The sequence below is a fragment of the Coregonus clupeaformis genome, unplaced genomic scaffold, assembly GCF_020615455.1.
Source record: "Coregonus clupeaformis isolate EN_2021a unplaced genomic scaffold, ASM2061545v1 scaf1272, whole genome shotgun sequence".
Taxonomy (NCBI): Eukaryota; Metazoa; Chordata; class Actinopteri; order Salmoniformes; family Salmonidae; genus Coregonus; species Coregonus clupeaformis.
This window is the reverse complement of record NW_025534726.1, coordinates 18,683-30,860: the sequence shown is the minus strand read 5'-3', so window position 1 is coordinate 30,860 and position 12,178 is coordinate 18,683.

The following is a 12,178-nucleotide window of genomic DNA, read 5'->3' as shown; positions in this document are numbered from 1 at the left end:
TCTCTCTCTGCAGGTTGTTCAGATGCAGGAAGAAGTCAGTATGTTTGTGTTCCTCTCTGATGAGGTCATTGCAATGAGCATGTGTTTGGTTTCTCTGTCCTTTAAATGTTGACGGAGCGCATGAGCCAGAGCACGCATAGAAGTAGGCTAATTGGCCTGCTGCGCAAATGTAGGAAAGTAACCATTACGGGATGTCTGATTTCTGATCCTCTTAACTCAACACCACTAATAAGCTAAGCTTCTCAGTCATTTTTCTTCACCTCACACAGTTTGAACATCCATTGTGAATGTTAGTTCCTTACAGTATATGAAAAATCTTTCCAACACTCTCCCCCTTGATAATCACCAGTCCTCCTGTCAAAGAGCAAAATGTCATAGATTCCATATATCCAGTGGATATTTAACAAAATACCTGAACACATCTCCCTTTCCGCAGAAACAGCTGTGTCTGTCCCGAGCTCACTGCCGCAAAACAACTCTGAGAATCCGGAATAGGCTAGTTGATAAAATGTTGCATGTTCGCTAGCATCAGCTTCGGGCTGGAACTTCATATATACAGTAATTGGGCTGGACCCAGTTGATTGATTTTATACAATGATGCACTTCACTAGCTAATTGATTTGATACAATGTTGCACTTCACTAGTGATAAGCGCAAGCCAAAACAGATAGAAAGCGAGGCAGACATGCGAAGTAGAGAGATGAATGCAATTGAAAGAACCTGCATTTTCATCAGGATATTTTCTGATTGCAATTGGCAGCTTTATGTACAGTGCCTTCGGAAAGTATTCAGACCCCTTGACTTTTTCCACATTTTGTTAGGTTACAGCCTCATTCTAAAATGTCCCCCCCCCCCTCATCAATCTACACACAATACCCCATAATGACAAATCAAAAACAGGTTTGTAGACATTTTTACACATTTATAAAAAAATGTAAACAGAAATATAACATTTACATAAGTATTCAGACCCTTTACTCAGTATTTTGTTGAAGCACCTTTCGCAGCGATTACAGCCTGAAGTCTTCTTGGGTATGACACTACAAGCTTGGCACACCTGTATTTGGGGAATTTCTCCATTCATCTCTACAGATCCTCTCAAGCTCTGTCAGGTTGGATGGGGAGCGTTGCTGCACAGCTATTTTCAGGTCTCTCCAGAGATGATAGATCAGGTTCAAGTCCGGGCTCTGGCTGGGCCACTCAAAGACATTCAGAGACTTGTCCTGAAGCCACTCCTGCGTTTTATTGGCTGTGTGCTTAGGGTTATTGTCCTGTTGGAATGGGAATCTTCGCCCCAGTCTGAGGTCCTGAGCGCTCTGGATCAGGTTTTCATCAAGGATCTCTCTGTACTTTGCTCCGTTCGTCTTTCCCTCAATCCTGAATAGTCTCCCAGTTCCTGCCGCTGAAAAACATTCCAAATCATGATGCTGCCACCACCATGCTTCACCGTAGGGATGGTGTCAGGTTTCCTCCAGACTCTTGGCATTCAGGCCAAGAGTTCAATCTTGGTTTCATCAGACCAGAGAATCTTGTTTCTCATGGTCTCAGTGTCTTTATGTGCCTTTTAGCAAACTCCAAGTGGGCTATCATGTGCCTTTTACTGAGGAGTGGCTCCCATCTGGCCACTCTACCATAAAGGCCTGATTGGTTGAGTGCTGCAGAGATGGTTGTCCTTCTGGAAGGTTCTCCCATTTGCACAGTGGAACTCTAGAGCTCTGTCAGAGCGACAATCGGGTTCTTGGTCACCTCCCAGTTCAAGACCCTTCTCCCCCCATTGCTCAGTTTGGCTGGGCGGGCAGCTCTAGGAAGAGTCTTGGTGGGAAAATGTATGCACTCACTACTGTTAGTCACTCTGGATAAGAGCGTCTGCTAAATGACGTAAATGTAAATGTAAATGTTCCAAACTTCTGCCATTTAAGACTGATGGAGGCCACCGTGTTCCTGGGGACCTTCAATGCTGCAGAAATGTTTTGGTACCCTTCCTCAGATCTGTGCCTCAACACAATCCTGTCTCGGAGCTCTATGGACAATTCCTTCGACCTCATGGCTTGGTTTTTGCTCTGACATGCGCTGTCAACTGTGGGACCTTATATAGACAGGTATGTCCCTTTCCAAATGATGTCCAATCAATTGAATTTACCACAGGTGGACTCCAATCAAGTTGTAGAAACATCTTAAAGATGATCAATAGAAACATGAGGCATCAGAGCTCAATTTCGAGTCTCATAGCAAAGGGTCTGAATATATATGTAAATAATGTATTTCTGTTTTTTATGTGTAATAAATGTGCAAACATTTAAAAAAAACTGTTTTGCTTTGTCATTATGAGGTATTGTGTGTAGTTGCTGAGGATTGAATTTCATTTAATCAATTTTTGAATAAGGCTGTAATATGGAAAAAACTATAGAAAAAGTCAAGGGGTCTGAATACTTTCCGAAGGCACTCTATTTTTACTTACTTGACAATAGTAGTTTTAGGCTTACTGCTACATTGGCTTATAGGCTAACTCTTAGTGCATGCACTAATTTCTTTAGGCGCCAATGTATCACGGTGTATAAATGTGTCCATATGGCAGAGGCTGGTGCTCTGGCATTAGTGGAATTTAAACTCTGAGATGTAATCATTTTAGTTACGGTTTGAAGCGGCAGGTAGCCTAGCGGTGAAGAGCGTTGGGCCAGTATACGAAAGGTCACTGGTTTGGATCCCCGAGCCAAATAGGTGAAGAATCTGTCGATGTGCCCTTGAGCAAGGCACTTACTCCTAATTGCTCCTGTAAGGTCTCTCTGGATAAGAGTGTCTCCTAAATCATGTAAATGTAATTCCGGTTTGTATTATTAACCACGTGACAATTATTTTGAAAAACTAAAACGTCATTATTGAACTGAAACTGTTCCACTAAAACATGCATATGAAAATCATAACTGGCACGCAGATCGGTAGAAATTGGATAAATTGTAAACTTTCCCAAACTTGAAACTCATGCACAGTCTAGGAATAGACCATTGTAAACAGAGCGCACATTTCTTTGTACTGCATAATTAAAACTTTTGTTTTTGTGTGTGTCAACAATATTGACAAACTACAGGAATTATGATCCTTGCTTTGTGAGAACAGAACTATAGTGTGATAATATAATACATATCTGCCCTATGGGCCCTGGTCAAAAGTAATGCACTAAACGTGGAATAGGGTCCCAAATGGAATAGGGTCCCAAATGGAATAGGGTCCCAAATGGAATAGGATCCCAAATGGAACACGGTCCCAAATGGAATATCGTCCCAAATGGAATAGGGTCCCATGTGGAATACGGTCCCAAATGGAACACGGTCCCAAATGGAACAGGGTCCCAAATGGCACCCTATTCCCTGCATAGTGCACTGTCAAAAGTACTGCGCTAATAGGGTGTCATTTGGGACTCACTCACAGAAAGCCAGCCTCAGGGAGATGTTGAGAGTGACTTGTAGAACACACAGGACTCCAAAACACACGGCAACCAGGCTGTAGAGTCTTGGTTTTCCATCTGCAGAGGAACACACACACACAAACACACACACACACACACACCATCATCACTAATGATTTAGATTAAAACAGAACACACGTCATCCCACAAAACCTTAACTAATTCGGAGAACCTAACATTTCCAATGTGTCATTGGTTTTACCCCAAATGTGGTTTGGCAGCAACAGTTTGCTCAAGAGTGTGGTCATCTCAAATCTGATGAACAGGAAGCTACTGTATGATGACATTACCAAAATTACACAATATAGCTGTCTCATGATTTAAAGAGGCTATCTGCGATCGCTGCATACGTATTTAGGACTTTGAAATGTATGATATTTACCTATTAATTCTTCAAGAATGTAACTTATAAATGCCAAATGAGATTAGTTTAACCTTCTAACCCCATAAGGACCCAAAATACACACTGAGTGGAGGAAAGTCATCACTCTCAAATTCATAGAAAGAGCTATGTATGCAAGGACTGCCCATCCATGAGCTCAAAATGATTGTTTTAACCATTTAAAGATGCCCTATGCAGAAATCGCTCCGCCATTTCCTGGTTGCTAACATTCTAATATGTTATGTGACAAAACAAGCAGTCATTGTGTAAAATAAATATTGTATATTCAGCTGTTTGAAGTTGCTGTACAAAACCTAAAGTAAAAGACGCAAAAATGAAACGTTATAAAGGGAAGCATAGAAATAGCACACATAGAACAGATCTACCACTTCTTAGACTTGCTTTGGATGGGGATGAAAGATCTATAACATTTATGTGAATTTGGTCGGGTCGCCCAAAAATGTACTGTAGCTTTAAGGCAATACAAAGTTTGTACAATTCCATAATTTACAATTCCAGAGTAAAACAAGCTTACACTGAGCATACATAGCTCTGTCTATGAATTGAGTGCTTACGCGATAGATCATTCTTAGTTCTTACCTGAGCGAAGGGTCTCAGTCTTCAAGCTCCTCATTGCTCTGTTCCGGTTTTCTTCATTCCTCTTGTTTAATTCAATAACTTGTTTGTTGACATAGTTGGCCATCTTAACTAACTGTACCGAATATATCAATGATTACCCCAATCAATCAATTAAACAACTAATTCAGTATGTCTGACCTCTTATTGTAATATCTATGATTCTAACGTACTTTTACTTATAGTATTAACTTACTGTATGATTACCTTTCTAACTGACTGAGCAGTAGTTAGTCTGATGTGTCTAAACCCTGTACTTCTCTGTTCTCTGTCTGTGTCCAACAGCTGGATGTTTCAAGGCTCTATCCACCAATAAGAAGGCTGTAGGTGTCAGGATGTTTCAAGGCTCTTCCACCAATAAGAAGGAGACTCTTGACATGTGTCTCAAATGGCACCCTAATCTCTATACAGTGCACTACATAGGGAAATAGGGTACCATTTGGGACACAGGTTTTAGACCAGACAGTTTTTTGTAACACCCTGTTCATCCCCCTTGTTCATTCTGTTCTGTGGTTTCTTTTTTCCTCTTTATAAAGTTTTTTTTTTATGTTAAGATTTATAATTCATAATGTAGCATTGCATCTCTCATGGGAAACGTATGTTAACATTGCCAAAGCAAGTGAAGCAGATAGTAAAGACAAGTGAAATGAACAATAAATATTATATATTATCTCTCTCTCTCTCTTCTGCTGAGTTGTTAAGTGATGTTGTCACCTATTGGTTAGAGAGAGAGATAGAGAGAGAGAATAGAAGTGGAGACTATATTAACAATGTCGTTTTCTGTCAAAACAGACATTTATCAATGGGATTGAATCAGTCAGTTATGTCTGGATTGATCTGATTGACTTTGTTACTGAGGGGACCTGGAAATGGGTGGACGGCACCCCACTGACCACCCCAAGGTAATATACTACTGCTCTAATAACACTGACCACAGTGTAAAGAGTAGACGGATTCTCTGAGTTGTGGTCTGTCGTACGGCAATTTGGTAAAAAGCCAATTTGACATTTACTCAGTACATTGTTTTCACTGAGGAAATGTACGAGTCTGTTGTTAATGATAATGGAGAGGATTTTCCCAAGGTTGCTGTTGTCACATATCCCACGGTAGTTATTGGGGTCAAATTTGTCTCCACTTTTGTGGATTGGGGTGATCAGTCCTTTGCTCCAAATATTGGGAAAGATGCCAGAGCTGAGAATGATGTTAAAGAGTTTAAGTATAGCCAATTGGAATTTGTTGTCTGTATATTTTATCATTTTATTTAGGATACCATCAAGAACACAGGCCTTTTTGGGTTGGAGGGTTTGTATTTTGTCCTGTAGTTCATTCAATGTAATGGAGAATCGAGTGGGTTCTGGTAGTCTTTAATAGCTGATTCTCTACACATAGTTACTAGCTAAAACACCAGGTAAATAGGCCTAGTAACCAGCACTTCTTACAACTAGGTGATAAGCCATGAACCTGGACAGAAACTCACAGTAGACAGACAGGCCTATGATCCCAGCCAGTAGGAGAACACACAGCAGCACCAGACACACTGCAGAAACTCTGGAGGATCTCTTCCCTGAAGAACATCTCTTCCCTGAGCTATCAGGCTCTGTGGACACATCAAATATACGTTTACGTGAGTCTATGTGCTTGTGTGTGTGTGTCTTGGTGATGGTCTCACCGTCTCTCAGGGTGTCTGCACTTATGTAGATATCCACAATCCTCTCCTCAGCTTCACCTCTGTCAATCTTGAAAGTATACAACAGTTACGACAACGGCTGAAAACTCCTTAAGAGGGGTATCTTGTCTGAAAGCCATGTTTCAGAAAAAGCAGAGAATATTGCAGTTACCTGAGACCCGTTGGGAGCAAATCCGCCATTGGTGGTCATCCATCTTATTATAAAGTGACTGAATGGAGGGAAGAGGTGGCCGGTTTTCCCTTTGCCTTAATCCCTCCAGGACTCCCCCTCTCTTGCCTCTGTATCACCGGCGTTTCCTCTTGTATACCCTGAAAGTTGGGTCGGAATTCCATAAAGAGCCCAGGGCAGATAAGTCAACGTTGAAGCCGGAATTGAGGTTACTAACTCCCGATCTGATGTTCAAAAGTTATTGTCTATCATAAGAAACTATAGTGGATACATTTAGTGAAAATAAAGAATCACAAAACAGCAAAGTTGGGTCGGCGTTCACACAGTGTGTGTGTGTGAGTGTGCAATCTTATCTGAATGTTGAGCAACAACGCTATCTCTTGGCTATGCTTGAAGGCTTTTACGTTGCCATATAATTGGCCATCAATGTCCGTGTTCTTCATTGCATTAGGTTTGTCGTCTTCAAATCCATCTGGGATTTCATAGACTCCCTCTGACATCTTAACACACTTGTGCTCAAATACATTAACTTCTACTTCTAACCTCAGCTCTAATGTATGTCTGTACCTTTGTCTTGCGTCTATGTGAATTATTATAGTGACACAATTTTTCTTTGTCTTGGGTCTTTCTTCTCCCTGTACTGTACTGCCTCTGTGTGATTTATGGTAGTGAAACTATTCATCAGTCAACCACAGTGGATTGGAAACACTGGCCACCACGTGACTCCCACCAGCCTTAGTTAGATAATATAATACATTATATGACTCTATAACATGCTATATGATGTATATCTGAATTCACAGGGTCCCAATTTTAGATCTGCTAACATAAATTGGGATCCTGTTAATTGACATATAAACTACATATATCCTTACTGAGTTTACAGCACCCCCAGCCTTGCGTCTATGTGACTTACTGTAGTGACACTATTTTTCTATTTTTCTTTGTCTTGGGTCAATTTTGCATTTCCACCACAAATAGATAAGGTTAAGATTGGGGGAGGGAAAGCTGATCCTAGATCTGTACCTAGGGGAAACGTCACCACACAGTGTGACCGGCCACCGATGACCACATCGTTTTTTTTTTGTATTTATGCTGTATTTAAACTTGGTTTACAGGGGAATTTCACCAAAAGCAGAAGTTGTGACAAGATCGCCATAGTTTCAGTTTGACAGATTTAAGAGAATAGAAAGAAGAATTAAAACCCTTCACATGTATTATGACAACAAGTTCATATTCCACCCTGTCTTTTAGTACAACATCACCAGTGGGGGCTGGTGGGAAGAGCGATAGGAGGTTGGGCTCATTGTAATGGCTGCAATGGAATTAATGGTATAGTATCAAAGGCATCAAACATATGGAAACCACATGTTTGACTCCGTGCCTTTAATACCATTCCAGCCATTACAATGATCCTGTCCTCCTATAGCTCCTCCCACCGGCTTAGACAGGGCTTAGACTGTACAAAAAATAAATCAAAACTATATCTCCTGATCTTTCTGATATCTCTCAGACACTTCAGAAAAAACTTTAGATTTGGGGACTATGTGTTGTTCCATGTAGTGAATCTGTTATTCAATGTACAGTGGGGGAAAAAAGGTATTTAGTCAGCCACCAATTGTGCAAGTTCTCCCACTTAAAAAGATGTGAGAGGCCTGTAATTTTCATCATAGGTACACGTCAACTATGACAGACAAAATGAGGGAAAAAAATCAGAAAATCACATTGTAGGATTTTTTATGAATTTTTTTGCAAATTATGTTGGAAAATAAGTATTTGGTCAAAAACAAAAGTTTCTCAATACTTTGTTATATACCCTTTGTTGGCAATGACACAGGTCAAACGTTTTCTGTACGTCTTCACAAGTTTTTCACACACTGTTGCTGGTATTTTGGCCCATTCCTCCATGCAGATCTCCTCTAGATTAGTGATGTTTTGGGGCTGTCGCTGGGCAACACAGACTTTCAACTCCCTCCAAAGATTTTCTATGGGGTTGAGATCTGGAGACTGGCTAGGCCACTCCAGGACCTTGAAATGTATCTTACGAAGCCACTCCTTTGTTGCCCGGGCGGTGTGTTTGGGATCATTGTCATGCTGAAAGACCCAGCCACGTTTCATCTTCAATGCCCTTGCTGATGGAAGGAGGTTTTCACTCAAAATCTCACGATACATGGCCCAATTAATTATTTCCTTTACACGGATCAGTCGTCCTGGTCCCTTTAAAGAAAAACAGCCCAAAGCATGATGTTTCCACCCCCATGCTTCACAGTAGGTATGGTGTTCTTTGGATGCAACTCAGCATTCTTTGTCCTCCAAACACGACGAGTTTAGTTTTTACCAAAAAGTTATATTTTGGTTTCATCTGACCATATGACATTCTCACAATCCTCTTCTGGATCATCCAAATGCACTCTAGCAAACTTCAGACGGGCCTGGACATGTACTGGCTTAAGCAGGGGGACATGTCTGGCACTGCAGGATTTGAGTCCCTTGCGGCGTAGTGTGTTACTGATGGTAGGCTTTGTTACTTTGGTCCCAGCTCTCTGCAGGTCATTCACTAGGTCCCCCCCGTGTGGTTCTGGGATTTTTGCTCACCGTTCTTGTGATCATTTTGACCCCACAGGGTGAGATCTTGCATGGAGCCCCAGATCGAGGGAGATTATCAGTGGTCTTGTATGTCTCCCATTTCCTAATTATTGCTCCAACAGTTGATTTCTTAAAACCAAGATGCTTACCTATTGCAGATTCAGTCTTCCCAGCCTGGTGCAGGTCTACAATTTTCTTTCTGGTGTCCTTTGACAGCTCTTTTGTCTTGGCCATAGTGGAGTTTGGAGTGTGACTGTTCGAGGTTGTGGACAGGTGTCTTTTATACTGATAAAAAGTTCAAACAGGTGTCATTAAAACAGGTAACGAGTGGAGGACAGATGAGCCTCTTAAAGAAGAAGTTACAGGTCTGTGAGAGCCAGAAATCTTGCTTGTTTGTAGGTGACCAAATACTTATTTTCCACCATAATTTGCAAATAAATTCATTAAAAATCCTACAATGTGACTTTCTGGAGAAAAAAATTATCCATTTGTCTGTGTACCTATGATGAAAATTACAGGCCTCTCTCATCTTTCTAAGTGGGAGAACTTGCACAATTGGTGGCTGACTAAATACTTCCCCCTTCCCCCCCTCTGTATAGGCTAATAGCAGTAAGGCCAAAACACATTTTTTATTAAATATTTTTTACATATATTTTTTTTATACTTCAAGGGGTCTTAAAATTCAAAATCAAATAGCCAAATGATTTTTGGTATGACCTTTAAGAAATTCCATATAGCTTAGTAGTCTGTCTGCTCTCCTCCCAGGTTTTAGTCTCAGTAGAGGGGAAGTAACAGCTGCAGTACAGTTCTGCCAGCTGTTAGGACAAGGTTGTTCTGCAAGATGAACACATGAATTGCCTTCAACTTATCACACTGTACACTTAAAGAAAGAATACAGACTTATGATCAGGTGTGTGTGATTCATGACATGATCATTTATTCCTGTAGCTTTACTCACTGAGATTTGTAAGACTCCCACTAAGAAAATCTACCTGTCTGTAGCTGGTCTCTCTCTCTCTCTTTAGTCAGGGTGTTTTAACTGGTCTGTAGCTGGTCTCTCTCTTTAGTCAGGGTGTTGTAACTGGTCTGTAGCTGGTCTCTCTCTTTAGTCAGGGTGATGTAACTGGTCTGTATCTGGTCCAGAACAATCTGGTTCAAGTTATTGCTGGTATTGAAGTGATCAATCACATAATGGAAAATAAATATTAATTTTCATGATGATTTTATAATTATTTTAGGACATGTCCCTCTGCACAGTTGACATGGTAGCTAAGGTGAGCTGTGTTAAGGTGAGTTCAGAGGTGTGGCCTCATTGGTCTAGCCAATCTATCCAGAGTTTGGGTGTATTTGCATACTGATGTGATTCTGCCGTAGAAATGCCATGTATCCAATGCCAGCTACCTCCAACTTATGCTGGGTGACAGACAGAAAGCCTGTTAATGGCAGCATTATGGGGAAGGCTGGACCTGAACCAAACAAGTACTTTTGGGAGTCAGGGAAAATGTATGGAGCAAAAATTAAATGATTTTCTTTAGGAATGTAGTGAAGTAAAAGTTGTCAAAAAATATAAATAGTAAAGTACAAAATCCCCCCAAATCTACTTAAGTAGTATTTTAAAAGTATTTTTTCTTAAGTACTTTATACCACTGTGGGTGACCGACAGAAAGCCTGTTGATCCCAGCATCATTGGGAAGTTAGGACCTGACCAGTAGAGGTCACTAACAGACCTGCTATATTCAGTTCTAATGTTGGCTTAGTACACTCTGGAATGTTTCCTCCAAACTCCATGTCAAACATACAAAGAGAAGCTACTGTGAAGGAGCTGGTGGCTTCCAGGCAAGTGTCTGAGGGAGAGCTGTCTGGCCCATTCGGCTGGACTAGATTTTCCATGTATCCAACTCCAGCTACCTCCAACTTATGATGGGTGACAGAGAGAAATCTTGAGAGTCTGAAGCACCCGTGCGTCAATCTAAGTAACGTAATACAAAAATCCCCATCAAAATCCATCAGTTTAACTTAGAGATTGGCTGCGGCTCAATCCACCGCATCCGTCTATGTCAGCCTTCCACATCTGCGGTGGAAGGTGGCAGCGCTACAGCGGTGTTTGTCAGACCATGAGACATCCCAAAAATCGGTCTTCTCATGAAAACGTCTGTATCGTCCGAATGGTTTGACCGACAAACTATTATGACCCCACTATGGAAAGGGGTATTCAAGGCTTGTATTCTCCAATGTGTTATGAGAAGGAGGCGAAGAGAGACAGGATGTGAGGAGGAATTGAGGAAAGATTAATTGAGAAAGAGACCATTGGCGAGTCTTTAATAACCCTATTTAACCACAATGGTGAGTTCATCGCTCACTTTAACCACTACAGTGCCTTCAGAAAGTATTCATACCCCTTGACTTATACATTTTTTTGTTGTGTAGGAGCCTGAATTCAAAATTGATTAAATGTATTATTTTTCTCACCCATCTACACACAGTGCCCTACAGTGACTAAGTGAAATCATGTTTTTAGAAATTTGAGCAAATGTATTGAAAATGAAATATACGTGTAATCATTTACATAAGTATTCACACCCCTGAATTAATACTTTGTAGAAGGACCTTGGGCAGCGAGTACAGCTGTTAGTCTTTCCACACCTGGAATGTGCAACATTTGTCCATTATTCTTTACAGAATTCTTCAAGTTCTGTCAAATTGGTTGTTGCTAGACAACCATTTTCAGGTCTTGCCATAGATGTTCAAGTAGATTTAAGTCAGAACTGTGACTCGGCCACTCAGGGACATTCTCTGTCTTCTTGGTAAGCAACTCCAGTGTAGATTTGACCTTGTGTTTTAGGTTATTGTCTTGCTGATAGGTGAATTCATCTCCCAGTGTCTTGTGGAACGCAGACTGAACCATGTTTTCCTCTAGGATTTTTCCTGTGCTTAGCTCTATTCCATTTATTTTTTATCCTGAAAAACTCCCCACTCCTTAACAATTACAAACATACCCATAACATGATGCAGCCACCACTATGCTTGAAAATATGGAGAGTGGTACTCTGTAATGTGTTGTATTGGATTTGCCCCAAACATAACAAACATAACACTTTGCATTCAGTACCAAAAGTTAATTGCTTTGCCACATTTTTTGCAGTATTACTTTAGTGCCTTATTACAAACAGGATGCATGTTTTGGATTTTTTTAAATTATGTACAGGCTTCCTTCTTTTCACTCTGTCAATCAGGTTAGTATTGTGGAGTAACTAC